Below are 24,740 nucleotides of genomic sequence, written 5' to 3'. Positions count from 1 at the left end.
TTTCTTCCCTCTTTGCAGATCTCCTCTAAATGCTACAAATGTTGATAAAACCCCCAATATCTAAATAAGTAATTTTAAAAATATATAAATAATAAAAGAGCTAGCTACAATATTAGAAGCAGTAGCCTAAATTTTTAGGGTTTGACTGATCAGGAATTGTGCAGGCACTGAACAGGGTATATGGGGACAATGCTCCAACCTTCAGGGATGTCATTGTAGCCCTGTGGCGTCACTAAAGCAGCGTGCCTGGAACATGGACCACATCCCAAGTTCTGGGCCCCTGATCTGTGGATGTGGTCCGCCCAAAGTCCCCCTTCTGTCTCATACTCTCAGTTTGGCCTACTTGGAACTAGCACAAAGGCATCTCAGTAGCACACAGTATTGGAGCATGAAGAAACTACTCTGATCCAGCTTCCTGCATACTTGTCCTGCATACCTTCCTGCTAGAGTACTCATGGCACCATACAGCTTCACTGCACCTGGATAACTTTTCACTTTAGAGATAACTAAAACCACTGCCAAGAAAAATAAGCATACAAACTTAAAATTCATTTTCCAACTTGTACATTTTCCAAATAAATGCCATGTTAGTAACATGCACAGTAACAGGCAGGCATTTGACTATCAATGGATCAGACTTCAAAATACATTCATATTTCAGGTATTAACAATGCAGTATTAACACATGATACCAATTTTTTTCTTCATTATCCTTATGACAATTCAGTGTACTAACAATAAGAACATTTCAAAGGAAAACATTGTATGGTTCTAGTACTGCAGAAAAAAAAGCCCTGCAGGGTCATACGAAGACTCAGTGTGACTGTCGAGAAAAAAAAAAGAAATGGTCCATCTAGCCTAGCATACTGTTTTCAGCAGTGGCATGCTATTTAGAGATGCTGTTTAGGGGAAAGACAGAAACCCGACTGCCTTTGCAGTGCATTTCCCCCCCATACTCCTCCATGCACAATTGCTCTATTAATGATGTTACAGGGCACATAATTTCACTGTCTATTTGTAGTCCTGCTGTCTATGAAATTGTCTAATCTCTTTTGAACCTGCTGATACCGTTGCCTATCTGAAGTTTCAGAAAATGAAGGATTATCTTATTTGTTTTAAACCTGATCTACTAGCTTCACTGAGTACCCCCTAGCCCTTGCATTGCAGGATTTGGAGTGCAACAGTTTAACATCCAGCTTTTGTATCACTTTCATGATTTTGTAAATCTCAGTGATAAATATGTGCCTTTCTCCATAAAGAGTACCAACCTGTTCAATCTCTCCTCATATAACAGTTACTCCATTTCCCCTAATCATTTCAGTTGCCTTTTTCTGCACCATCTCTAACTCCACTAAACCTACCTGGAAAAGCAGAGAACTGAGCATAGCACTTCAGATACAAGCCCGGTGAGGTTTTCCTTAGTAGCAAAATGACATTCTTGATGCGATAAATCCTCACTGACCCCAAAAATCACATGTCACTTTCAAGAGAGAAGTTACTTCTTTCTGCAACAGATTTAATTCCAGCTAATACACCTGGCAAAGAAGATACTTTTGCTCTCAGTAGTTTTAAGATTTCTGCTGCAGGGCAAGCCAACAGAGAAAAGGCTAAGTGTAAGGGTACTGTCCAAGGATCTACATCCGGAAGAAATAGCATAATATTTTAATAGTACTTCCTAAAACATGTAGAATTCCTGGAATTACGAGTTAAAATCCCAGAGGAACTGAAAATGTTCTCTGTCCATTCAAGCCTAGCAGATTGCTTCCCTACACCACTGTGTATTTTTCGGGGAAGAATTTTAAAGGTCTTATCTGCCCTACATGAATGCTTGAGAGCTTTGGTCCATTTTTATAGCAATAAGCCCTGTAGCTTCTCTTGCTGACTGGGACAAAAATCCCTTTAATACATCATGCTAGCAGCTGTTTCTCTCCATTCCCCCTACACAAATTTAAGTGACATATTTCACAGTAAACCAGATCCTTCCTATTTTAAGATTACTTCATACTATACGGAAATATTAGAGTGGTAATGGGTTGGTCTTTTCCCTTGATTTTCAATTCATGTCATTAACTTCCACGGAAGTAAAAGTGTTTGGGTCAAAAAGAGGCAACATTTATAAAAGCATACGTGCAGATGTAATCTCAAAAGAAAAGAAAAATCAGATGCCAGTAGGAAAAACAAAAGGAAATGTAACTTTGTTCCAGCTGCACGAGCCACCCAAGCACTGAGGAGGCAGCACTGAAATCTCCCCAAAACCATGCACAACATTGCTGCAGTGTAACCTCGGCACTACCATGGCCTCGCTTATGCCACCACATGCCCAAGCCTACCAGCAAGAATCTATGAGGACACAGAAGCCACCTCTCCCTGTGGTCACCCAGAAACGCCTGTCTCAAAACGGCAACAAAACGGATGGATCCCATTGCCTTTATCTGGCAGTTTTGCCCAAGTGCAGAGAGGAAGATGAGGCCCCATGTTCCCAGTGTAGTCCTTGCAGGAGGAAATGAGATCTGGATTTCATGACATTGCTGGCAAACTACCTCTGCAAAGCAGATATTCATTTTCAGATACTACACATTAGAATGTTTTATATAAATGTACTTCTGCAGTTTCCACTAAGGCCCAAAATACTTACATCAATAATTACACAAAGGTAACACCACTAAACTAACACTAATTTTAAAGAGACTGCTCACACCGTGAAGATGTTCACTCACATCTACAACAGCCATGGAACATTACCTTAGCAACTGGCTTTAGCTCTCTCAAACACAAAAGTCTATAATAATGTGCTTTGTATAAAACCAGACTATAGTTTAACCTGCAAGGTCTTTGGTATGCTCCTTTTCCAAGTCTGCAAGTACTACTTTCAGGGAAGAAGTCTGTGCCAAAGTATATTATACCTACTATGGCAATAAATTCTTCATGGATGAGGTTTTATACATAAATTACCTTCATTTGCAGTCTCTGAATGCTCTTCTAAATTTTATGGGATAATATGAATTATGAGCACCCATGTATTTCTTGTAGGTATAAATGTGAGACAGATTTTTTTCTACTACATGCAAAAGATTATGCAAGCAAGTTGTACTCTACACCGCTCTGCCCCCACCCGCGTTGAACAAATGTGATAACACAGACCATTCAATTGCTTATGAGAAGTGTACAGTCTACTATAAAGATATATATGTATGAATTAGGTCTAACTAGCATTAAATATGAATCACATGGTTAAACAAAAGCATAAAAAATATCTGAAAGGTTTTTTCTAAACCTTATAAACCTAGATTTCTTAATCTGTTATTTCTTGGTTTAGTTATTGGTACATTTATGATTTGGCAAAATAACTCCTTTTAAATAAATTGTATATTTAAAGTGCATATTTTATATTTAATTGAAGCTACCATCGTAATCTTTACAAAACTTGGCTGCATTTCAGTGACTTGGCTTTAGGTATTTTGCTGGTTCTGCTGGATTTTTAAAACCCTAGAGATCTGTGAATGGAATGAGTCTGTTCACTGTTATTATTAGTCTCCAGTAAATACTGTTGGTGACCCACTGGAACCTAAATCCTAGCCATTCTTCATGTATCTGTTGAACACTGGGTGCTTTGGACTCAGTTCATACACAACACTTGCCTCAGAAGTGAATTTCCAGGTTTCCACAGGAGCTCCAATTTCAGGAATCACTAGGAATGTGAACTGGCAAACAGTACCCGGACCCCAATTCTGCGAATTGTTCTACCCCCGATATCAGAATCAGCTTAGTAGTTTCAAAGGCTTCGTAGGTCCAGGATCAGCCATTTTTCTGCAAGGACACACTCTTGGTCCACTGCATTAAAAAGCAACAACACTTTAAAATGCACCTACTCACAGCCACTGAAAGCAAGAGGCAAAAAAGCAGGAATGGTACAGATGGTATGGGAATGCTTGCCCTGCTCCCACAATAGTGGGGAAAGGATCAGGCATGAAGGCTCATCAACAAGATCAGACAAAAGAGAAAACACTGAATCATATTAAAGTAATTACCAGAAAATAAGACTTCTGTAAAATATTTGCAATCAGCTAGTTTGAGCCTTCAGGCTCAGTCTTGTATAGGGCTGCATGTAGCGGCACCACCCCAGGAGGCGCTCCAGGAAGAACGGGTGACTCACAGTCACAGTTCCTCCCTGGCTCCCTTCCTCTTGCATGGGAGAACAAATAATTTCACCCTGTCCTGAATGCAATGTACTCCCACGTTACACCTAACTAGCTTGATAGTACAAAAAGCCATGGCCCTGTTCCCTTTCTGCTTGCCCTACTTATAGGACCATGAGGGAAGGACCCCATAAGACCCCATTGTCTCTCCCATCTCCTCACACTCAAAACTCCTGTCTAAATCAACCATATGGGACACATTTACTTCCCACTCCTGCCCTGAGGTGCTACTAGGGACAGGAATAATCTAGCATGGAGATAGCATCAGCATGAAGGAGAAGAGAATCCTTGTTAGGAAGAACATATGTCGTCACTCCATAATGATAACCACATTTAATGGGCACAAGCATGAAGGCATGAATTTCAGATATTTTCCCCTTATTTTAAAAAATAGGGGGTTATTATAAATGCCCAATTATATTATCAGGCATTATACAATATTTATGGTATAAAAATCACTACAATTAAATGCTAAGTGCTGATTTCAATTATTTAGCAGTGGAGCAATAAAGTAAGCAAGTGCCTTTAAAAGGTTATTTTCACAGACTAATCACAGAATACGGAAAGAGCTACAAAATGACCTGTCAGGACCTTAGAAGTCCCATAGCGAGACATGAGATTTAAGGTGCAATGATTCTCAGGCCCAGTGTCACAGTGAAGCTCTGCATCCCTCAGATCCACTTCTTTGCTGCCAGCTTGAAATGGAGCTAGTATATGGAAAAAGAGAGGAGTGAATTCCCACCCTGACTGGGTTTAGAGTTACTATGTCACCTTAAAACTAGTCACTTGGGAAAAACAAAGGCTTATACAGAGACTAAAAATATTAAAGATCTGAAGCAGTGAGGTAGTTCAGTCCACAGCGGCCATGTCAGCACATGCCTCTCCACTGAAGGACCTGGGCTGTGCTCATTATTGTTGGAAAACCTTGCGAGATCATATTAAAAAAAATAATTTTAATTGGAAAACTAGTTCCAAAACATAACCTTTATTGAGAAATATCATCCAAAACATAGGAAACAAAAGATACTCCCAGTACATATTCTCAATAAGCTATCTGTCATCGAAGGGGGGAAAAAGACTGCAATATTAAATATTACTGATTCTATTTCAGAGCTAAATAACAGTCTTGGACAAATGGTGACAAAAACATCCAGCAAGCAGGAGTGAAGCCATGGGTAAACCAGGTGCTATACTGTCCTTAAGCAAGATGCAACGCATGCTGTCCTCGACAGATACCTCTGCCAGCCACTGAAGGGGCTCCTTCCTTTTTGGCATAACTGATGTTGCTTAAAGGAAAGACCTCCAGCACAGCTCCAAATCTGCAAGGCTCAAGTGCTGTCAGTGTGCCAGCCTCATCCATACAGGCCAAAATAATGGGTGGATGTGGAGCACCTAAACTGCCTTCACCTCAGCTGGGACCCTTGCAGAAGTTGGGATGGATGACACTGAAAAATTCTTCACATTTGGCATTACATTAAGAAACTTTTACATAAAAAAATGGAATGCGGCCCACTTCCACTCACGTTTCTGACAAACTTTTTTTTCTAGGTAGATTTTCAGGCAAACGGGAAACGTCCAGTTTCACCTAAATGTCCCGTAAACTAAATAAGGCTGATTATTCTTTGCTTCCTTTCATGCTGCTTCTTTACCAAGAACAAAACACAACTTGTCGAAGAACACATTTCAAAGCAGGAATAATAACCATTTCCAACCCCACAGCTCCATTTTTATTATAAATAAAAAACCCCAAAGGTCTTCCATTAGCTTCAGTGCTTGGGAGGGAGTGGGAAGAATGATGTGTTAAGCTGCAATGGAGGAAGTACACATGCCAACTGGAAAAACGGACTATAAAAAGCTTTTCTTACACAAACACAGGAGGAAGTAACCAACACCCTCAATTGTTGAAGTTAAAGGTGGGGGGCCTAAACACACAACTAGGGAAAAAAAAGTAAAAAAAAAAGTCCCGAATGTTTCACATGTTCCCAATTACTGTCTAATTTGAGAGCCTTGTTCAATAAGGTCAAACTGTTACCAGCAGCAGACATGGCAAGCCTCATGTAAAGTGCATAAATGCTGTGTATCATTACCAGGCTAGAGAGACCTTTCTACAGTTAAGCGTGTCTATCACCTGTTTATGTGACACAGCACTACGGACTCTCTCCCTCTCTGCAACCTGCTGCAAGTTGGGAGGAGAGCCCTCTGCACCTGGAACAAAGGAACAGCGTGCCAAAGAAAGGCCACAGTGCTGCACTGCGGGAAAAGTGTGTGCCACCACAGCAAGGCACTTACCCTCCAAGGGCCTTTACTAACCAGCAGCATGAGGGGAACACATCCCCTACAGTCAACACAGTACCATGTTTGCCCAGCTGGGAACCAACATGGCATCATCTCATGTGTCAGAGGACAAAAGAATCAAAGGGTCTAACACAGGTGCAGCATTCAAAGTAAGACTTCAGAAAGTCAAACAGGCCCATCATAGAAAAGAAAATTTATTAGAGAAAATAGCTAAATACTGGCAGGCCAGCAATGCAAATTCTAACAAGGCAGACTATGGAAAAAGGAGGCAGACAGTGAAGTTGGCTGCAATGATTATACACCTCCTCTGGAGAGACTGAGGCATGGGCCTTTACACTGGGCAACAACCAGTCAGAACAAGCCATCACTGATACATGTGCCTCCATGACCCAAGCAACAGTCCCATACACCAAGTATTCTGATCCCTAGCAGACATCAGGTCTCTAAGAGAGAAACAATCAAAAGAGAGCTCCCATGATGATCTGCCACTTCAGTAGTCTCATTATGTTTCCATTAATTTTTTCTTATGTGTGAAAATATACTGGCTCATGGCATTTAGCAAAGTCATAACTTTCTAGTTACTGAGCTTGAAATTGTCAAAAATTATTTAGTGAGTGCAATGGAGCTAGGTCAGATCTTAGATCAATAGTATGCTGATTCTACTAGTCTTTACAAAATCACTCGTCGCCCAACCAGCCACTGTATAAAAGGACATTAAACTGACCTCAAGTTAGGTATTGGTTTGGCTTTGTAATGACCCTGTAGCTTCAATGTCATTTCACTAAAAAACTTCCTATATGGTTTTGAACATCTACCATTTATAAATGACTACAAATTAAAACCAGAGAAGACATCACACAATATTCAAGTGGAAGCAGATAGCCCACATTCTCTCCTGCCTCCAGAATACATTAAGTTGTTTTGGAATTTTTGAAAATAACGATTAGAAACACACTAAACATTTGGACAACACAGACCCACCAATCTGGGATAAAACTTCATTCTTCTTCCTCTTCTGCTAACTCAGCAAAGGTGTTAGAATTGCTTTGCCCAGGACAACAAAATAGCAACGTAGCTATAATTTGATCGTATGACACCAGGAGAGTCAATACAGAATAAACCGATATGCTTTGTCCCTGGTATTAATGGTCAATGCAAAACAGACCAGGATACAGGGTTCTTGAATATGTTTTATTTATTCTGCAGAAGCCACATAAAGAAGTTTTGCGACAGGCCATTTTCCTTCCTGAGTTCAAATTGAGAATCCATGGCTTTACAGATCTCTGCACAGACATGGCTCTGAGCAGCCTCATTCCTAGATGGCTCCTATTCTCCCACATTCATGTCTGTGCTCACTTTCTCTCATTGTTTTGGGTGGGTTTGTTGGTTTTTCCCCCACAGTAAGTGTGCCCATGGGTCTTCTCCACAGCACTAAAAATCCTTGACATACCTTGTTTGCAGCCCTACTCCCACCTCCAAACACCAACTAGGACTTTTTTCCCTTAGTCTCACCACTTCCTCATGCAAAACTGGCACTGTGGATGGCCAACTTGTTTCTGACAATTTATTTATGTGTGGAGCATCACGCAATTCTACAATGTGAATTTACAAAAAAAAAAAAAAAAAAATCCTCAAATGCCTACACAATTCTCCTGTTTCTAGTTCTCAAGAAGTTACTTTCTTAATATTCAAACTCAAATCCTGATGATAGAAACTTGCATTTTAAGGAGAGGCAAGTAGAAATTTCTGAACAACCAAACAAGCTGAACTATGCTTCTGGATACGTATTACAGTATCTTTTTCGCATCACACCTACTCTACTAAACATACAAAACACGGAGCAAGTGATAGTTTTGTCAGCCACCAGCTAATCAAATGAAAAATTATTAGGCTTAGAAAAATAATAAAAGCAGAAGCCAGCTGCACATTTGTTGGATGAAAATCCCAGTGTCTCCCATGTTAGCTCATGTGTATTTCAATTTCTGGGAAGAAAATAATGGGAGTTTCTCCACCCTTTCTCATGTGAGCCATAAAACAGATTTATTACCTAGGATATATTCTCTGTTTTCTCCTGAGGAAAAAAGAAAGTGGTGGAACAAGTTCATTTTTTTCCCCTTCTACAACTAGGATTTTCTTTATAATAAACACAGAGCTTAATTTTGGTATCATATGGCCCTTCTATTTAATGCTCTGGTCACACTTTTTGCCTTTCTAAATCTTGACTTGTAGCATTTTCATTTCAGTGGGGAATCTACAGCTGCTCCAGCTGAGTACAAAAAGTCTGTCCTAAGATTCCTATCTGTTATGTTTTAAAGCAGAATCCTTCCCTCCCCTAAATCAAAGAAATTTAGCTTCTACTGAAAAACTATGGAATAACTAAAAATGTTAAACATGTTAAACATTAGTGTATGTTTCTTTTCAAATAGCTCTTGCTCAGAACAGTCCAGAACAGGCCCAACAGTCACCCAGCAGCTCTGGGAAACTTAGGCTGCAAACTCAGAGGTTTAGGACAGGGTTGCATCTCATCTGGGAAGGTTTTCCTGTACAAATTACTATTTTTTGACTGTAATGGTCACCTTCTGACCTTTAAAAATAAATCATGAAAGAGAAAATTTGCTGACTTTAAAGATTTTTTGCTCCTAAGACTCCTGATTTGCTTACAGTATGATGTTACAATTTTGAAGACTTGTGCTGGTAAGTCCATTTACAGAAAAGGTGGCTTCCCCTGTAACTTTCACTTTTCAGGTGCAGAAGAGACTGATTTGTATTTTAAGTGCTTCTGAATCATGACATAGCCTAGATTCTCCAGTTTAGTGGTCCGGAAACTTTCAAGGCTAATATATGCCCTTTTAAATTACATCCAGTAATACATCTTTTTTTAAGTAAATCTGTTGACTCTAATATTTGTAGCCTAAACATGCTCTTCAATCTATTCTTGATAACTGGCACCTATTGTTTAATAATTCACTTTTCTCAACATGGCAAACCTGACGTCTCTCAAAATTCCAGTTCTTTTACATAATCCTATGGCATATGAGCATTTACACCAAGTCATAAACACCATTAAAACAATTTTTGAAATTAGGAGCTATGCCACATTAGCTCCATAGAATTGAAGTGTAACATAGGAAGTGCATTCATTACAGTTGTGACATTATTTTTATTGCTTATGAACAGCAATCCACTTTTGATCACACAGCTGTGCCAGCACTGAGCTCAAAAGGAAGCTGGCTTGCATGGGCAAAAGTTGTGCAGGTTTTTTTGTAGTTCTATTTCTTTCTCATTGCTTTGCGATCACTTTTACTGCTCCACAGAGACCAATAGTTTGGGGGGAAAAAACAAAACAGTAGCTAAAGTAGTTTTCAAACTATAACTAATTTGAAACTCTTCAATTATACTACCAAGTATATTCTAGTGCAGTCAAACTGCATTCTTCAAAGAAAGCATAAATCTATCCACACAGATATTTCTGGGATCAAAACACTATTACTGCTACTAAATTTACCTTTCTCCTTTATAAAGACATACACACAAACACATAATACTGTACTGAAATTTCAATTTTTTACAAAATTAATGTATCACCATTATAATTCAGAAGAGGTGTCCAAAAAGGCAAGTTCAACCATCTTTTTTTAAACCATTACTGTTTGTCTTCAAATCTCACTGACATACATCTATAATCCAAAATAGCTACAACAAAACAATTTATTACAAAAGAGCAGCTGTAGCAGCTGTCTTCCCCAATGAAGACAGTGCTTCATAGAACATAATTTTGGAAAACCAGAGTCTTCAGCATTAAATCTCCCACATAAGCTAATTAGCGATGACTGGTTTACAGTTCTTCCTGTTCCACTGAAATAATACCTTGTTATAGCTGAGCTTGCAGAGAAACAGTACTCAAATTAAATGGTATGCAAATACCAAAATACCAAAAAAATTGTCTCTCCAGAATGTAAGAATATATATGGGTCAGTAGTCTAGCATTTCTTTCAAAAAGAAACTCATAGTATTCTAAAATGGTCAACAGGGTTAGAAAAGGCATAACATACTTAGTCAACAGATCTGCTCCCTAATACGTTACAATTCTAATATTGTAATTCTAATGCTTCAAAGTAAGTCTCTACACCAATTAACCAAAACCAGACTATCTGATATTAGAAACTGGCATCTATTCTAGTGCATGCACCAACATAATTTCCATCTGCAGAATCTTTATAACTGATAATGACACATCCAAGCCAGAATAAACAGTTAGATTTCCTGATTCTTGATTGCAGAATATTTTAACAACAAGAAAAAACTAGTTTACCTGTAAATCAGTGAAAATGGGAATCATAAAAAAACCAAAAGTAGTTACTTAAGTAGTTTCTTTAAAACATAGGAATTTGGTTAACAATAAATAAAATGTCCTTTATATTCCACATAACTTATGCAGACAGGACAAATTATAAATGAAATGCTTCCCAGTCATGGATCCCTCTCTAAAAGCCTCACAGAAGTGCTACTAAAACTGGGGTGGGGGTGGGGGGTGGAAGGATCTTTGGAAGAATGACAGGTCACAAAGACACTGTGCTAAAAGTGCTCATCAGAGCGATCCCCATAGAAAAACACTCTTGTGTCCTCTATTTTTTCCAGAGCACACCATGCCTATTTTTTAACTTGTTCATTTCAAAATGAAGCTACCGAATCCGGAGAATAGTTTATTTCCTACTGTAAATTGGCATATAAAGGAGCTGTATAAGGCATTTTCTTCATTTCAAACAACCAGTACTATAAAGAAAATACAGAGTAAAAGAATCCAAATGCCAGGTGTCAGTACGCAGATGTCAGCCAGACACTGCAGGATGACATTCTGAATGCCAGCTAGATCCACCGAATGCCACACAGCAAACAACGCTGAAAACACCTGTAAGGCCGCGGGCGTCCCAGGGCCGCGGCGCAGGGCCCCGGCCGCCAGCAGAGGGGGCAAGGGCACGCAGGGCCCCCGCCCCAGCGCCCTGCCGGCGGCTGCCTGCAGGCAAAGGACCGTTATCACCTTTTCCTTTCCCCTTCTATGAATCCGTCTGCGAAAAATCCATTAAGGCAAGACTTCCTTTACTTTCTGCAAGTAAGTAAAAACCTAGGGATTCGAGTCAGTGTGTTGAAATGAGGCTTTCTGTAGGCTGTATCTGAACAGGAGTTTGCATTCCCAAATCACAGTGTACTAATTATCCAGTCACAGCCGCACTCTGGATGGAAGGGACCTCGAGGCCTGCAGTTTGACCTCCAGCTCAAGGTGGGGCCAGCTATGAGACCAGACCAAGCAGGTCTGAGCTCTATCGAGTTAATAAATACCACGTTATTTTCTTGTGTACTATTAACATATGTATGTATGTTAACATATGTAATATATGTACTATTAACAATAAGACTTTATTTTTGCAAATGCTTTCAACTGAAAGGTATATAAAGCACTTGTAAGCCTCCTGAGGAGCATCACCACCATTTCGTAGGTGGCAGGAGGAAGGCCCGGAGCAAGGCCCGACCCACCCGAGGCTGTGCTCCCCATGGAACAGAACGGGGGCCAGCGCTCACGAAAGCTCACCCACTACCGCTGACTTTCAGATACCTTAAAAACATTCATTTCTGTCGGTCATAAAAGAAAAGCACTAGGATTATTATGGAAGAGTTGTAAAATTCAATACATTAGGATTGTAAGCTCCATTACAACTCGGTTTGGTATTTATGGCTCGCTGATATTAAACATTTGATCGGGTGTATTCTGAACTCAAAGCACGAGGCGTTAGCATTACAGCCGCCAGTCGAGCCCCCGCACAGGGACTCCCCAGGCAAACTACCTCAGAGCGGCCCAGCTGCAATTAAGCGGACGCGCACTCTAATCGAAACGTTACTTTTCTCGAGCGGAGGCCCCTCGTCAGCTGCAGGCACTACCTCTCCCTCCATCCGTCCCGCCGCCCGCGGCCCCGCCCGGGACAGGCTCCGCGCACCCCCCGCCGCAGCCACCACAGGCACCCGGTCAGGCGGCCGCTCCCGCCCTCGCCTCTGAGGGGGCACGCGACGCGGGCGGCGGGTAACGGTCCCGCGGCGCGCGCCTTGCGCGGGCTCTCCCTGCCGGCGGTCCCGCACGCGCCGTTACCGCGGCGACGCCCGCGCGCAGGCGCACGCTCCCCCCATCTCGCCCCGCGGCCTCAGAGGCGGGAGGCGGCGCCGCTGCCCGGGGGCGGCCCCCCCAAGGCTACCGCCGCCTCCGCCTACGGGCGCTACTCGCGCCTCCCCGGCAGCCGAGCGGGGAGGCTCCCACGGCGGCGGGGCTGCAGGGTGGCTCCCCGCACCCCGCGCCTCCCTGCCCTTCCCCCGCACCGGCCTCCCCGCCACCTCTCACCGAGCGCCGCTCCGCCTGGTGAGGAAGCGTGGCAGCGATGATTCGGCGATCCTCCGCTGTACCTAAGGCTGCCTCCCGGGAGCCAGGCAGGCGCAGAGGAGCGCCGAGCGCCAGCGTGATGCCCGCGGACGTCACTGGGGGCGCAGGGGGCGCGCATGCGCATCGCGGCCAGCCAGGCCCGGCGCGGCCGCCGGTGGGCCGTCGCCAGCCCCCAGTGCCCACGGGGCGATCTGGCCGCAAAGGGAGGCCCCCGCAGGGCGGCGGGAGGCAGTGCAGTTGCCGGTAAGCGGCCCCGCTTTGCGGGTCCTGCGGCGGCGAGGGGCTTCGCGCCCGGCCGCTCTGGGCCCACCCGCTCCCTTACCCGGAGGCCCCTGCCCTCACCGGGAGGCAGGGCCAGGCGGCGCTGGGAAACATGCCACCGCTTTGTGGAGCCAGGGAGGAGCACCGGAACGCGCGAAGGACAAGGCCTGGGGGAGTGGGGAGCTGAGGCGGGGGCTGAGCCAGCGGGGAAGGCCGCGGCGCTGGTGCCAGGCAGGGCTTGGACCGAGCAGGCGTCGCATCGGTGTGCCACTTGAGAGATTCACCGTAGCTCATTACAAAGCCTGATCGGTGCAGTGAGCGCTAGGCAGTTGGGCGTGCTGCCACTCTGCTTGTACAGCACTGCTTTGCCAGGAGCTCTGCTGAGCGCAGGGTTAGCGGCTTCCTGAACTCACCTGCCTCTGTGGCAACTGTTGCCAATCTGGGTTTGTTCGGGAATAAGCAGACCCCCGTCTGTCAGTGCAACACAGCCACACTTTATTTTCCAGATACTGTCCAGCAGGAGAGCTTCTTTACAGAAGACAGTTGCCTCCTGAAAAGGTTCCAAATGAAAGTTAACGGTTAGGTATTGTAATTGGACTAAATCAGGCAACAGTTAAATAACACAGTATGCATTGTTGCAACTAGAACAAAAATGCTGCTCCATTGGATTGGAATTGTACCCTGCTAACATACCCATCGACCCTCAGACAGGCGATGGCAAGCTCAGCGCAGGCACGGACACATGACAGCACTGCAGAAAGGCATAGTCTCCCCCCTTAAGAACCCCCTGTTGCTCTCCAGCTACACCAAGACTTGCTCAAGGAAAGCAAATAAACCATCATTTGCTTATGTCACCTGGCTAGGAGATGAAAGCCTTGTCATTTATGTAGCTTCTTGGAAGGCTATACTGCTATAATTCCAGCTAGAAAGATCGGTACCTCATAAAACTAATGTTTTTCAGTTTTCCTGCCATTTTTGCTTATAGAGTCGAAGAGTCTTTCAAAGCTAAATTACACCTAGGGTACCACAGTGCTGTTAAGTAAGTGCTATCCTGTTCCACTTCTATTGATGCAAACAAAGGCATGGAGATTTTTTGTGAATTTGTGAAGGTAAATCTGGGGCTTGCTTTTCTACTCAAATTATATCGAACCTGTCATCAGTAGGAACATTGATTCCAAAATCAGTGCTGTAAAGGGCTCTTACGCAGCACTTGGTAGTTATGAAAATGCAGTACACTGAGGAGGCTATACCTCTCATTATTAGGAATATCCTAAGCATAAGTAAATACCTTCAGTATTGTATAACACACAAATATATCCCCATATATACCTACATGTTTTGCTGAAATTATTTGAATTAAGAGATTTAGAGCAGCAGATCATTGCTATAAAATGCTATGCATAATGAAACCACATGTGCAGTATACTTTCAGGTCTTTAATTTGTTAGGAGCTAAATGTTTATTAGAATATTGTACAGTTAACGTTCCCTACAGTCACCTTAAAAATGAAATACCCCTTTCACAACACAAAGGTAACGAGTTATATGGCAAGATAAAGTGGTTACCAGAATTCAAGAATGACAGAATCCAATTAATCTAACATGAATTAATGCAAGATCAAATTTATTACAGTTGGATGCAATTTGTAATTGAAAGTTCCATTACAGTGCATGTTTTTACATGTTATCTCCCATCAGTAAGAGATCTCCAAAGAGCAGATTCTCAATTTTGAACAGCAGCAATGTATTTATTATATCACAGATAACCCTTTCCTTATGGAAATGGTTCCTGAAGTTCCTTGCAACAAACAACAGCCCAGTTGTGCACCAGGGGCTGTGCTCTCCCTCTTTCTCACAGGGGCCATGACTGAGGCTTAAACAGGAACCTGGGCTTCATTTTTGGCTGCTTTGCTGGGCTACCCCTGCCTTGTTACTTGTTCATCCCTTTTCCCATTTTTCACTCTTCTAGGGAATCACCCCTCTTTTTTTGGGGGGGCGGGAGAGAGGTGTGAATCAAGCCCTCTAGACAAATAAACCTTTCAACCTCCTGTCTTCAAAATAAACACTTTTATTGTGGACAGTCCAAGCTCCTTAGGTAAAGCTTTAGGTCTCAAATCCAAAAGATACACTGTGTCCTTTTAATAATTTCATAGTGGAAACCCTTTATTTGCCCATTCCTGTGGTGTTATGGAGGTTTTCAATGATTCTGGTTTAGGTTTCGGGATTAGGTGAAACCAGAGCACCTTAAACCTCTTTAGAGGTTTGGGATTAGGTCTGCATCAGGCCTAATATAGCCTTTCTGTGCAAGGCTAAATTAAATGGCAGGAATATTTGTTGTACACTGATTCACAGGTGTTTGGCAAAATACCAGAAAACATAAAGGAACCACTGGAAGAATCATGAAGGCAAAACCATCGAAACATGAGTATTAGCTAAGTACTGCAGTATCACTTGCAACTGTGGGGTCTTTCAGACTGCTTCTAAGTGATTTTAAGCATGGATATAATTTTTATGTGTCTCTTTCGCATGAATGTGAGTAAATTGAAGATCTGTCGTGCAAATGGATCATGGATTTTTATTTGGGTATCACATTCTCATAGTTGCTGCCTGTTTTATAGCAAATGTATATTAAAGTTCATCAAACAGCTGATATCACTGAAGCTCTATTATTTTATTGTACACATAAATTCTACTCCTCCTCTGGGGTATGCATTGCCCTGACAGAATATGCTAGGTCACGAGGAGAAAAGCACAAGAGATTTATGCCTATTATTAAAACACTACCCTGTCTGGCCCAAGAGGCAGAGATGTTTGCCCTCACTGATGACCATGGACTAATTGAAGGAGATCTTTTTGTTGTGTAGGCTGTCTACTGTGAGGCTTTTCATCACATCTCTGTTAAGGATATTTTTTCCTCTTTGTGCTCAGCTCCATAATTTGTAATATGGGCAAGGCCTGACTAACTGGCCATACCCCTAAGGTACTGTCTGAGTTGAGCAGATTTAATTGAGCAGAAAGAAGAGCAGCTCAGCGCTAGTCTCAGGATCTCTGCAAATTGTGGCAGCTAGTTTGGCTGCATTTGCACGGAAAAGCTGAGCTTCAGATGCCTGGCTCAATGAAGCCAGTATCAAAAGGAGCCGGACATGTAGTTATGGGGAGATGATACACAGAGCCCAATGGGTTAATTCCTACAGCTGTGCAAAATCAGTTACTACCAGAGCTTAACTATCTCCTCATACCAGTCACTAATTATATGCCTGTCAGCCCTCTCCAGAAGTCTATTTTGAATGCATTTCCATCCCCAGATAGATTTCAATTTCAGTTGTTGAGTTACCTGTATTTGGGAAGTTGACTACACCTCAGAATTACAGGGCTTCACTGGAGGTTTTTCCATGCCAACAATCAGTTTTTTTGCAGGCAAACTTTTTTTGCATTCCTATGGCAAGTCTTCTGATCAGCAATGCACACAGCCAGATCCTGTCTTCTCATGTCTGCTTGCAAAAGCGAAACAGACATAGTTAAGACAAGTTTCAAAAGAATATGTCCCCTCTAATCAGATGAGCTGTAAAAGTAAGAGGGAGGCTAACTAGAAGGATTTAATAATCTTAGAATCTGTATAAAACATTATTTATGGCTTAAGAGCTACACAAGGCTTGAGTTTTACATGTAGGTTCTTTCCCTCTTTAATGGTGCATGTAAGGAAGAACAAGAGATAAATGTTCCGGTCAAGGACAAAATCATAAAATAATAAGCAGAAGAATGAAATGAAAGTATTAGGGGCCAAGGGAGGCTGAGTGGGAGTTTGTCTCCATACATGATTGATCTAAACTTGGGAAAAGAAAAAAAAAAGTATCCTTAAATGAGATGGTTATTTGAGCATAAATAACAGTCTCATGTCAAATACGCTGCTATTTCAATGGAGTCTTTACTACAAAACCACGACATTCTCAGCCCTAATCTCTCAGATAAAATAATACAGCTGGTGGCTGTGAATCAGCACTTTGAAACCAACCTTTGAAAATAGCAACACGCTCAGGGTGAAGAGAAATGGAGGAGACAAAGAGCTGCTGTTTATAGAACTTTGCAAAGTGAGGCCCCACCTTGCTTGCTTGGAAACATGCTGTAACACCCAAGAATTGTTTTTCTCTCTGGGTGGGAAGTCCAGTTCCATGCAGCTACCTCAAGGGACTGGGGCTACTGATGTATCTGTGTGTTTAGTCCCACACCAGGCCTAGCTGTCACTGAAACCAGGAGCAGCAAAACACCTGAATCCTTTCTTGATGCTTAAGCCTTGGATTATTTTACCTTTCAAAACAACAAAGGGCTCTGACCAGGAATCTGAAGGGTTCTTGCGTTTTCTGAGCTCATGGAAGGTGGTGGGTGATCCCAAGCGGGGTTGGGGGGTGGGGTGGGCCAGAGCAGGGGGGAAGAGCATGACAATGTCAAATGGAGACTTGCTCAGCTCCAGCCTGGGGAGGAAGGGTGCGGTGAGAACGAACAGCTGGGCTCTCTGTGCCAAAATGAGCACTCCTCCTTTCCCAGCCTATTTGCAGCCACATGGCTATGTCCCCTCCCTTGTGCTGACCGGAGCACTCATCTGAGGAGCGTCAGGACTGATGCAAGGCAGGAGCACAGCACCAGGAAAGGAAAGGGCCTGTGAAGGAGAGTGATCACACTGGAAGAGACCTGCCCTGAGCAGTGGCAGCAAAAGGTCAGAAAAAAGGGACACAAAGGTTTCCATCCAGCATATGACACCTCACCTTAAGCAGGAAGCTCATTTCCCTCCACAGCCAGTGAGGAAAAACAGGGTAACTACACGGGAACATCCCCTCCACCTTTTTTTCTGACTCCACTGTTTTCTAGCGTAACACAAACAAGCTTTGAAATCCAGAGATGCCATCCCATGGGAAGTGGAAGACGACTTTGGTCTCAGCACAGACCCCAGTATTGCTGTGCTGTGACTGGGAAGACCTTGCACTGGTCATGCAGGGCATCCTATGACAGTGACACCTGGAGCAGGACCAAATGGGGAAACACTGTGCATTCACATTTTCATGTGGGCTTTAGGGGCATGGTCTGCAAATCCACAAAGTTTCTGATGATCTTTTTGAGCCCTTCTCCAAAAAAGAGAGAGGAACTAGGCATTGTTCTCCTCAAAGGGATCATTGGAAAATGGCCTTTGGACACGGTCTGGAGGCATCAGCTGCACAACCACCCCATCAGTGCTACCCTTGCAGCAAAGCTCCTGAGGCAGATGCCAAATCCAAACCCTCTGGAACTAGGCAGAAAAGAGGACCAAGGGGCAAACCCGTATCTTGGTCCAGCTGCAAAAGCTCATGCTTTTGTTAAATCTGAACAAAACCCTTTGATCCAAACATCCCTACTTTTTAGGGATTCCAAACTCCAGTGAAAACACAGCGGTTTCAACCTAGCTTGAAACACAGCCTCACACCTTTGATTTCTGAGGACAGATCATTTTTCTTGGGGTGGGGCACGTGGACAGCAACAGATACCTTATGTCTGGTTCAGACAGAGCAACCACAAGGCTTAAGCGGACACACACACTACCAGCAGCATGGGATGGGATTTAGTGCAAGGAAATTGAACTCTCTGCCCCACCTCCTGAACTTAGCCTTTAAAGACCAGTCCTGCGCTCACAGCTGGAGTTTATGTGAGTCCTGCCTTATTAATTAAGTGTAGCCAGTGCCTTTTTCCCCTGAATTCCGACAGAAGCAATTAGAAAGCAGATACTTCACACATAACAGCTGGTTCATTTAATGCCCTCCCCATGTTATTTTCTCCCCTACCTCAGCCAATGCATGTCCCCCTCTTCCATCCTTTCATGTAATGGAGAAGGAGAGTAAAATCAAGGTGGCAAAAACAGAGGCAGCAGATAACCATGTTCTTATTAAAAATTATCTAGCGTAACACTGAAAGCAGAAGAGTGTTGTTGAGAGCCTTCTGAGCAGGGAATCATAACATTCACCTAACAGATGGGAAAGAGAGCCTTTGCTGTCTACTGTGTCCTCCTTAAAAGGGGATCTGTATCAAAGTAGCGGCATATTTTCTTCACCGCAGGCTGTTGATGTCATTAGAGCAAGTCTCCTTTTTATTTAACGCCAGAGTTAAGAGTCACATAAAATTGGCACAGGTGAAGGCACCAGGCGCATTAAGTTGTGCAACGTGATTCTCTGGGAATTTTTTTGAATGTTCGTGCACCTCCAATTTATTTATGCTTGGGCAAGCCAGCCCCAGAGCCTCTCCTCCCTGTTTCCCAGTACGAATACGGCCTCAATCCTGCCATTAGACCTGTAAAAAACCCACTCAATCCACTAAATTTCCCCCGCTCCCAGGGAAGATCCAGTGACAGGAAGGGCAGTTCTGCCCCTCTCTGTGTTACATGCATCATTGGGAGATGCTATGCATGTAAAATTAAGCCTAGAGCCAAAACCACCCACTGTACCACTGAAAATGAAATCTGCTGTTGCCAGACAATGCTAAGTGCATGTTCTGCTCCCAAACACATACTTGGTCTGGCTCTTGTTTTAAGGCAGGTAGAGCTTTTCAGAGGAGAACCAAGTTAAGAGGAATGGAGATTAATTTGCCTCTGCAAAACACTTCTGGAGCAGGGAAGCAATTCCAGTGTACTTGAGGCAAAGGGGTGCTCAACAGTCACATTTATTTTCCTAGCATGGCTGGCATTTTTTAAAATGTAGAATTTATAGGTAAAATAGAGATCTAGTCCTGCACAGGGCATCTGCTCTCGACATCAATAGGAATAATAACAAAAGAGTAGACAGCCAAAGTACCCCAGTGCTGTGAGATTTTTCTGCTAGATTATTCTTTGCTGATCCTGAGATCAGGCAGCATTGTTGAGAACATTTTCAGTTATAATATGGGGAAGATTTAGGTCCAGCCATAAACTTCCCATTTCCTTCCTCAAAGAGCTAGCTGTCAGAAAGGCTGCTATTGCAGCCATCCATCCAGATGTTTGCCATCTTTATTACAAATTTTCAGGAATCTTACAACACTTACATACTCTATAGCCATCTGATGAGGCAGCTATCTAATACCTACACTACAGACAGGGAAAGCAAGTCAGGAGGGATTAAATGATCTGCCCAGCTTCCCACAAGACAACACAGGTGTGACTAGAAATCAAAACTCCCAGCTTCCAATCTTTGCTGTGTTATACTAATCTGCTTATATGCTTTGCTGTAAAAAAATAAAAATACAAATCATCATTTCAGTAACACATTTGTTGGTAACTTGTGTGGGTACTCTTAATCAAACAGAAAGATCAGCATATTCTAGAAATCTTTACAGCTGATTAGTCAGCTGAACACCACCCCCACCCCCCTTTTTTTTCCCTGGACCTTTCTAGAAGAAGAAAAATAAAAGGGAAGGGCATCCCTTTATAATTGCAAAAGCTTCAGCTAATGAGAACAGAAATCGCATTTTATATTTTGACAGTTAGTAGTAAATACTATTATTAAAGCTATAATAAGACCAGCTAATGTTGTATGAAATATTAGTGATGTCTGACCACAAAGTAGAGCCCCCATCCCTTTAGTTAAAATTACAAAATGATTAACAGCCCAATTAAAAACATTTTTGTTTTTGACATGATAAATTATACTTTATCTACCTATCTGTAGATATAATTGATTATTTTATCCGTTTGCTGTTGGCTGTCATTAAAAAAGACAGATACCACGGCTTTCTGGCCTCTCTCCCGCTGAGAGAAAGAACAAATCCTGCTATTAACGACAGACAGGATCATTATGAAAAAATTCCATTTGCCACTAGGCAACATAGCCGAGTTCCAGCAATTATTGTATTAGTCAAGCCGTTGAGAAGTTCCATAAAATTGAGAGAGTTTTTAAGGAGCATTCAACGTTATTTGGCAACTTTTGTGATGTAACAATTAAAACCATGCTCCAGGCCTCAAAATGTGCAGGAGATTGCCAAAATCAGATAAACCCTAGAGGGCCCCTGACTTGCAAAGAAAAAAAAAAATCAAGCTGTTTACTTTTAGGATCAGACATTCATCAACATTTGGCTTTTGTTTCAGCCAGTGTCAGATAATAACAGCACCACGTTTTCAGTTGGCTTCTTAAAAAACTACACAGTTTGATGTCAGGCCTCTGAGAGTTACCTGGGGCTGACACCAGCCTCAGGAGAGTGAAATCTTACAGGAACTGATGCTACCAGCCTTGCTTGGCAGATCAAATACCCAGGAGCACGCTGCAGTACCTTCTGGACTGAATCATGTCTGTTCTCCACCAGTGAGCATCAGGAAATCACGGGAGAGAAGTCCAAGTTAGTCCTTCATCTCATGCCTAGGAGCTGAGCCAGGCAACACCTCAATTTGTCAGGGCTTCAGGGGATAAAGCAAAAGTCTCCTGTCCACGTACCCCATTAACCTGTCAAGGAACTGTAAAAAAGATATTCTAAAAATCACACTTTAAAACTGCTAAGAGAAATTGCTACTGAACAAATTTATGGCCAAGTTTATGATCTACATCCTTCTCTACTGAGTGGTGTTAAGGAATAATGATTTACAGTACCAGGAATGAAGGTACAGTATCAGGCTTCTGTAGTGGAAGGTGAAGTTGGTTACAAAACTTATACCTGGTTTAGCCTAATAGAGACTACAGGAACCACTTCAAGAGCACATCTGTTTGCAAAGAAGTTAAAAGGGATCAATCTCCCTTCCCAGAAGACGGTGCCGTGGAGATCAGGAGATCTCCACATATCAAAGGACTGTGATGGGAGCAGTAGTTTCCAGGGAAGTCAAAGGGATCTGGATCTGAATACAGAATGAGAAGCCAGGATACTGCTGTTGTCACGAAGGAACGGCAGTAGGGCAGGGTTTAGCACTAGCATCCTGCCAGTCTCCACCTGGAACATGCCGTACCAAGTAGGACAGATAAAAAGATACACTGGAGCCTGCCATAATATGGCCTTTCATCACACAGCTCCCAGATTGGAGATGGCTGCCAACTGTTAGGGCCTGCTGACCTATTTAATAAAAAAAACAAACCCACAATCCTTAGCAATCATGGTTTCTGTCTGATTTAAATGGGAACAGCGGCACAGCACTACAGGCCAAGGGCCAGCCACCTGTGATGCACAGGCAGCTCTTGAACCATAAGTTGCATTGCCAAGACAAAGGCAGGAGCTCAGACTTGTGAGAGGGTGTGTGAAAGAAAAGCTGCTCCTCTCGCCCAGCTCTAGAGACTTATCTTGCTGCTATGCAAGGCAGGCATGCCTGAGTCCCAGTAAGCTCAGGAATCAGCAAATGCTGGAAGCTACTGCCATGTTTTCCAGCACATTTAACCCCTAGTTTGGGTCCGGCAATTGCTAGGGTGTGGTGAGATGCATTGCTACAGAAGTATAAAATCCTCAATAACTTACTAACTGCTTTTTGGGAAACAGCATTGCCTTGTAGTTTTCTTCAGCAGAGCTAAAGCTTATATTGTGGTAGTATTCAATTTTCCTGCATTTGGAGCTGTCATCTAAAGTGAAGCATCCTAGGTCAGCTCAAGAACTTAGGTCAGTATCTGTCAGTGTGGAGAATGAGTAATTTCAGCTCTTATTCTTGAATTATGAGAGTAAATTGTGCCAAATCTTCAACATATTAGACTAGTGCCAGATGAAGGCTTAAGAAGTTTTTTTTAATATATGTTCTTTATTAGCATTAAAACTTTTATTATTAAAAGAATTATGTTATAACATACATGCACAAGATCCATCTAAACTTCAAGAAAGCATCTGAAAAAAACTACATTCCTAGGGATTTTTTGTTAGTCCCTTTGGCTTACAGCTTATCTGAGCCATGAGTGAGGAAAATGCTAACCCTAGCACACAGCAAAGGGAGCCTAGTGACGAAAGAGAGAGAATGGAACAGATTGACAGTGCGCTGTTTGTGGATATTGCTAACAACAAGACAAGCTCATTGGAAAAAATGATAACTTAGTAGTGAAAATGTGGGGACTTTGGATCAAGGGCTACAAAGAGGGCTAAATGCCCTGATTCAGCCAACCCTGCTCAGACCACTCTTATAGTTCCCCCGTAGCCTGCAGGAACAAGCCTGCACAATTCAACCAGTTTCCACCCCAGCCTGGCTGTTCAGGCTCTAGTTTGTAGGTGCTTGCATCTCCCCCCAGTTGTGTCAGCTGGCTGGTGTTGCTGTTCAGAAGGATGCCAGATGGCTAGTACTTTAGCCAACCTGATTTCCAGATGGCTGATTTTTGTAGCTACCACTTTAATTAAAATAAAAAATGCATGTAAAAGACACAGGTTTATCACCTGCTAACACATGCCATGGTCGTCTCTCGGTCAATCGGCATGCAGCAGAGAGCCGCAGACTTCTCTTCCACATCACCAGTACCTAGAGGAAAAAAGATTAGTCCATCTGCTAAAGCTATCAGGCCCTTTGTGCTGCACTGTAGCAATTCCTATTTATAGGATCCAGTGCCCTCTACTGAGCAGAACGAAAAAAAACCTTAACGTGTCCCGGACCCCGCAAAGTTACTGTTCAGGTACAGCAGTATTACAGCTGAACAGTTGGAAGTCTGCCTCTCCCCTCCACGCCCACACATGCACCCATTGCCCCATCTGCCACTAGTGTTTCCAGGTTATTGTAAAGCAACACATGGAAAGTATCGAGGAACTTGCAACGGCTGCAGAGCTGTCAGAAGAGTAACGTGTCACTTTCTGGAAGGGGAAATCCATGTAGACATATGGTAGTCGTGAAAGGAGCTGGACGAGCAACCTTGGCAGGCTCAAGTCAAACAGAAATGTTGCTGCTTTGCCTTGATCTTTATTTACAATAAACGCCTCGGCTCCAGCTCAGCGTTTTATCTGGGAACAGCCGCCAGCGTTTCTGTGACCGTGTTCCGTCTCATTGGTGCACTGACATATTTACACACGGGCCAGGGCCCGGGCAGCTGTGAGTAAGGGGCCATATATCAAGAGAGGAAAAAGGGATGCAAAGATGAACTTTATGAAATATTTTCCATTTTTCTTTGACTTGGTTGTGCATTTTGCTACGGCCCATTGGGCACTCACTCAGCACTTGGACACTTTGCTCCATGCAGTCTGGCCTATATTTCTAATTGTGTCTACATGCCAAGCCTAGCCCAGTACCCTAGGCAGGCCACAGGGAAATGGAGAATCCAAAAAAAAAAAAAAGAAAAAGGTGGGTGGGAGGGAAATTTCCTGCCCTTCAATGGCATGTACCATGGGAAAGAGAATGATGTCTTGTAAGTCCCCAGTCTTTTCTGATTCCTGTTGCATTTTACATCTGAATGCCAAAGTAAAAGGAATTATTTCTACTACTTTGTGAGAGAAAATCAATTTTCTTTTGCAGTTTAAGGAGGTCATATCATCTTTGATTTCTTCTCTGGACAATGGAAAGGGTTAATTCCTTACAGTGTTGACTTCATCCTTTCCTTTTTCCCTGTAGCTGACTAATAGGTTAGATGTGTTGCCTTTGTTTAAAAAGACAAGGTTTGGACATAATATTAATGATACTGTATGTGCCATAACATTAGAAAA

The 24,740-nt window shown here is 42.9% G+C and overlaps 2 protein-coding genes and 1 long non-coding RNA gene across 4 annotated transcripts in view; 1 reads left to right on the top strand and 2 right to left on the bottom strand.

The window, feature by feature from the left end:
* The window catches only part of GNB1L (G protein subunit beta 1 like), a 43,416-nt gene extending 29,707 nt beyond the window's left edge, over positions 1 to 13,709 (bottom strand). The window contains exon 1 of one of the 2 annotated variants that reach the window (XM_005445216.4): positions 13,590 to 13,709. The gene's annotated coding sequence lies outside the window, so the exon portion shown is untranslated. Of the gene's footprint in view, positions 1 to 12,876; positions 13,012 to 13,589 lie in introns of those variants that run through there. The other variant, XM_055704019.1, reaches the window with a different exon arrangement.
* TXNRD2 (thioredoxin reductase 2) overlaps positions 1 to 24,740 on the bottom strand; it is a 94,452-nt gene that overhangs the window by 23,337 nt on the left and 46,375 nt on the right. Inside the window, exons 20-23 of the mRNA XM_055703991.1 lie at positions 23,490 to 23,571; positions 21,432 to 21,612; positions 16,510 to 16,666; positions 13,590 to 13,726 (exon numbers count right to left, since the gene is read on the bottom strand). The gene's annotated coding sequence lies outside the window, so the exon portion shown is untranslated. The remainder of the gene's footprint in view (positions 1 to 13,589; positions 13,727 to 16,509; positions 16,667 to 21,431; positions 21,613 to 23,489; positions 23,572 to 24,740) is intronic.
* Positions 13,030 to 15,825, top strand: LOC114017535 (uncharacterized). The gene is made up of 2 exons (XR_003562648.2): positions 13,030 to 13,158; positions 13,683 to 15,825. It is a non-coding gene; the product is annotated as an uncharacterized LOC114017535 (long non-coding RNA).

Source organism: Falco cherrug, chromosome 1 (assembly GCF_023634085.1).
Source record: "Falco cherrug isolate bFalChe1 chromosome 1, bFalChe1.pri, whole genome shotgun sequence".
NCBI classification, from domain to species: domain Eukaryota; kingdom Metazoa; phylum Chordata; class Aves; order Falconiformes; family Falconidae; genus Falco; species Falco cherrug.
The sequence above is the reverse complement of the archived record's forward strand: the minus strand, read 5'-3'. Positions and strand labels throughout refer to the sequence as shown.